The sequence below is a fragment of the Nanorana parkeri genome, unplaced genomic scaffold, assembly GCF_000935625.1.
Source record: "Nanorana parkeri isolate BGI_ZX_2015 unplaced genomic scaffold, ASM93562v1 scaffold2903, whole genome shotgun sequence".
Classification (NCBI taxonomy): Eukaryota; Metazoa; Chordata; class Amphibia; order Anura; family Dicroglossidae; genus Nanorana; species Nanorana parkeri.
In genome coordinates this window covers 18,219-23,454 of record NW_017309171.1, presented here as the reverse complement: position 1 = coordinate 23,454, position 5,236 = coordinate 18,219, and the positions used below count along the sequence as shown (strand labels likewise).

The following is a 5,236-nucleotide window of genomic DNA, read 5'->3' as shown; positions in this document are numbered from 1 at the left end:
ATCGAGGAGTAGGAAGGCCAAAGTATGTGAAAAGGACAGTTTTCCCCGAACAGAACTCCACCAACGGTTCTTTAGGAGGGAACCGAACGTTTCTCATTACACAGATAGGAGGATGTATCGACCTTCCAAACAATCTTCTAGAGATAGCAAATTACAAGCGACGGGGAGAAATCAAGACTTTTGTACCAATAACTGACCTTGTACATTCAACCTAGAATTTCATACTGCCACTGGTCTATCCTTTCTTAACCACGTGGTTCCGGTTACTTTTATATCCAAATTCTAGATTTGACCTCTTCCAGTAGTGTAGGAACGGTTCTTCTTGTGGACCTATCCTTCTGAGATATAGCAATGCCCATCGAAATGTTACTAATCTACTCACTGACATATGCGTCTGGATGTCACAACCTTTCAAAAACTGAGCTTGTGATATTTCCTCCTGCCCCCCCCGTGCACCTTCCCCCAACATATCGGTTGAGATTGATAACACAACTATCCCCCCTTTAAGACTCATCTCTTCAGGGAAGCCGATCCCACCTCAACCTGACCACTGAACCATTCATCCCCACACAGCGACCTCCTCATGTATCACTGGCCCCTCCCTTTTAGATGGTAAGCCCTCAGGGGCCGGGCCCTCCTCACCATCTTGTCTTGATTTGTATTGTGATTGTAATGTCTTCCTTGTGTTGTAAAGCGCTGCGCACACTGTTGGCGCTCTATAAATCCTGAATAATAATAATAATAATAATAATGTGTGACTGGACTTGAACACTTCCGTTCCTGTATCCATAAAAAGGGGAACATCTATAGTGTGAGATCATCTCAGGTATATCCCATACCATGCACCCAGCAGTTCATTGAATCATCAGGAGGGCGGGTCTGACATAAAGAAGCAGAGCCCTCTGTACTCTACCAAGATGGCGGCACCCCTGTTTTTTTTATTTCTAACCATTACATACATTTCCAAATGACCGGAAGAACAAACATCAGCAATTTGTCTTCTTTCCACAAGTCATCAGATTGGAAGGCTCCACCATGCAGCGTCCCTGGAAGTGCTCAGGAACTGGAGACAGGAGAGGTGTGCTTAGGCAGTGTGACGGTTCCTTGTACATTGCTCCGGCGCCGAGTTTTTGCCTCCTGTCCGAGCTGCTCGGTCTCCTGTCAGTCCGCCCTGAACCTCGGTGTTACAAGGCTTGTGTACCTGCGCTTTAGCGTTCCAGCAACTTGTCTCCACGCCAGGAGCCGGACCGCTCTGTGTTCTGTGGCATTGCTCTTTGAGTACACCCCGCATTCTGTGTCTTTGTTTGCTGTGGCTGTGTGTTCCCTCCGCAGCATCGCCCCCTGCTCTGTTTGTGGTTGACTCCTGCTCCCCGTGGTTAGTGTGCGCTGAACTATTGTGCACCTCCCTCCTTTCTCTTGTGCGTTCCCCTCCGCTATTCCTGTGAATCTCTTGTCTCTGGGCCACGCCTGTGGTGTATTCCCTTCTGTTACCTGCTCCCCGCGCCACGCATCCTCCCTCTAGTGCCTGTTTTCTGTATCCTGTATGCACCCTGTGTCTTGTCCCCTGTGCTGTGGTCCCCGAGTACCCGCTGGCACTGTGCCCGCACGGGTGTGTCAGAGAGCCGCAACCTGCCCCGCAGCTCAACATCCGCACCATCAGTGGCTCTGGGGAAGACCAGGCGGCTCTTTAGATCCTGCGGCTCTGGCACACCTGCGTTTGTTGTGCGGTCACACTGCCCCTGCATCTTCAGAGACCCGTATCCCTGCCCATTCCTAATCCAGCCCCTATATACTGCTCCGCAAGACCCGGAGTTTACGACTCCTGGTGCTCCAGTGCCCGAATCGTGACAGGCAGCTTCTGGAAGGGAGGGTGATTTGTATCCATGCCATTGGAAAAACTGATCATTTCAATGACAGCCTTCAGTTATTGATTATGCTAAATGACCATTGTGGTCAACAAACGAATGTAAGTGAATACAATCAGAGGACAGATGATGGCGGATCGGACGGGGGAGGGGGCGGGTACAGCCTCTAGATAGGAGGAGCCAGCTGTCACTCACGCAGCTGGGCGGATCCCGTCATCTAAGTTGTGATGCGCTCCGGCTGCGGCGTCTCAGTATACCGCGAGCTGTAGCTCCCTATATACTGAGCCTAGGGTGACGGGAGGACGCTAGTTTGTGTCCTCCCGCTACCCTAAGGAGAACTATGGGGGAAAGCCCTGACCCCATAGTTCTCCTTTAAATGTGATCCTTTGTTGTGTCATGTGATTGTTTTTGAGCAAAAGATTGTTGAAAACAGGTAGATTCTTTATTTATAATTATGTGTATGAATAGCGTCAGCGAGGTGAACGTCTAGTAATGGCGATTAGCGCTGGATGGGGTGAACCCTCTGATGGGAGCCGTAGAAATGTTAGGCTCCCCACCCAACTAGTCTGTGATAGACAGCGGTGGCTAGAAGAAGGGGAACCCTATAGAAGCCCTGTTACTCCTGAGGACCTCATAAAAGGCGACAGATCCTCTACCAGGGGTAGCCATGCCCTCCGCCCTCTAGCTGTGGTGAAGCTACAAATCCTATCATGCATCTACCTCCAATAGTCAAGCCTGTGGCTGTCAAAAGTCTTGCAATGCCTCATGGTGACTCCACAACAGCGGGAGCTGGGCCGAATGTTTGGCTCCCCCTTCTCTATGCCTTCACCCTACGTAATAACAGCGAAAGAGAACAGGAAGTAGGAAGTGACCACACAGGAAAGACCTAACGTATGCAATGTACTGTACAATAAACATGAATATTTGTAATGAAAATTGTGTGCGAGAAATAAAAATATTAAACTACACGTCGTTATCACTTTATGTTATGTGCCGTGCGATCGCTTTTATATACACTATATTGCCAGAAGTATTGGGACGCCTTTACACGCACATGAACTGTAATGGCCCCCCATTCTTAGTCCGTTGGGTTCAGTATTGGGTTGGCTCCGCCCTCTAATGGCTCCCCATTCTTAGTCCGTAGGGTTCAGTATTGGGTTGGCTCCGCCCTTTGCCGCTATAACAGCTCCACCTCTTCTGGGAAGGCGTCCACAAGGTTTAGGAGGGTGTCTATGGGAATGTTGGACCATTTGTGAGGTCAGGTGCTGATGTTGGGGGAGGGGCTTGCAGTCTCCATTCTATTTCATCCCAAAGGTGTTCTATGGGGTTGAGGTCAGGACTCTGTGCGGCCAGTCACGTTCCTCCCACCCAAACTCCCCCATCCGTGTCTGTATGGACCTTGCTTTGTGCACTGGTGCGCAGTCATGTTGGAACAGGAAGGGGCCGTCCCCAAACTCCTCCCACAAAGTTGGGAGCATGAAATTGTCCAAAATGTCTTGGTGTGCTGATGCCTTAAGAGTTCCCTTCACTGGAAATAAGGGGCCAAGCCCAAAGATCTCTACGCACTGTTGTTGTGCCAATCTGACGGCCGCATGGAGTTTGGAGGTCTGTAGCCATTGACTCTGCAGACAGTTGGCGACTTCTGCGCACTGTGCGCTTCAGCATGCGCTGACCCCGCTCTGTCATGTGACGTGGCCGACCCCTTCCTGGCTGAGTTGCTGTTGTTCCCGGTTTCTTCCACTTTGTTATAATCCCAGTAACAGGTGACCGCGGAGTATTTAGTAGCCAGGAAATGTCACGTCCCCCTTCCCCAAGTGGCTCCGTCGGCTAACGAAGGGAAGGGGGGGGGAGTCCGGTGACGTCACCGGATCTCCTCCCCCCTTCCCTTTGTTAGCCCGTGGAGCCACTTGGGCCGGTGATCGGTCGACACTGAGAACTTATCGAGTTCTGCGACCACCTGACTTCCGGTTTTGTTACAACAAAGAGGTTTGCCCAAAAAACTTTCTGCACGAGCGCCGGCCAAGGCATCGGCCTATACACATACAGCACAGCAATGAAGTAATAAAATGAACTAGGATCACACTAATCCAGCACGTTATTATTCTGAGTTGCCCCAGTCAAGCGGCGGCCATATTGAGTGGGGCACGTGAGATTAATAACGTGCTGGATGAGTGTGATCCTAGTTCATTTTATGACTTCATTGCCGTGCTGTATGTGTATAGGTCATTGCTGTGCTGTAGGTGTATAGGTCATTGCTGTGCTGTATGTGTATAGGTCATTGCTGTGCTGTATGTGTATAGGTCATTGCTGTGCTGTATAGGCCGATGTAGTTGGATCTGTATGTGCGTTATCATTAATCGAAATTAATCTATTAAAAAAAAATTTGATTAATTGAACGCGAAAGTTTTAATCAGTACCAGCCCTAATATATCTTGTACATTGTATACATACGTTTAGCCGTGTCGTTGCTTCTCTGGTTAGGAGTCGGATGTCTTATCTGTGTTTCCAAATGTTGTTTTTTTTTCTTTTTCTTTCAAAAGTTGTGAAACCGATTGGGACCAATGAGAGGAGGTCCTGGGAGGGCTCAGACATTCCTCGGCTGGTTGCAGCAACGATACTCATCACTTCATGTTCGTCCTCAGTGCAGGGCAACAGGTAAGACCTTTTCACTGACTTCTTTCCTTAGAATGATCGGGGGAACCCGTCAGATAACGTTCTCTCCTCGGCACGCCGCGGTCTGGCGAAGGATTTAGCTTCCTCTTTGTGGGTTTTTATTATATTTTTGGGTTTTATATGTAATTTGGAGTTTATTTTCCTATTCGCCTAAAACTGGCCGTATGCGGGTAGAATGTTGTCTGTATGAAATTCTGAACACATTGCTCATCGGAACATTCGATGGCGTTACCAATGCCACCGATCATTTTACTCCAACCGCTACACATGTATCTATATTGTGATACAATGTCATCATATATAATAGAATAGGATGTGATATGTTATAGGATAGGATGTGATATGATATGTTATAGGATAGGATGTGATGTGATGTGAAGTGGTATAATATAATAGTAGAATAGGATATGATATGTAATGATGTAATATATTATGATATGATAAGATATAGTGTAATAGAATAGAATATGATATAATGATATGATATGTAATGATGTTATATGTAATATGATATGATATAGCGTAGGGACGTCCCGATACCACTTTATTAAAGACCAAGTACAAGTACTGCCTGGGGCTGCAAACAACTAATCGACTGAGTCGATTACGATCGATGCTTAAAAAAGTTGTCAACGTTTTCAATCACCGATTAATCGGCTTTCGATTAGTCGGCCCCGTTCACGGCTCCACACACATGC

General features: G+C 47.8%; 1 protein-coding gene across 1 annotated transcript in view; it reads left to right on the top strand.

The window, feature by feature from the left end:
* The first annotated feature begins 4,431 nt into the window (after nucleotides 1-4,431).
* The window catches only part of LOC108802501 (5-aminolevulinate synthase, erythroid-specific, mitochondrial-like), an 18,884-nt gene continuing 18,079 nt past the window's right edge, over nucleotides 4,432-5,236 (top strand). The window contains exon 1 of the mRNA XM_018574366.1: nucleotides 4,432-4,520. The gene's annotated coding sequence lies outside the window, so the exon portion shown is untranslated. The remainder of the gene's footprint in view (nucleotides 4,521-5,236) is intronic.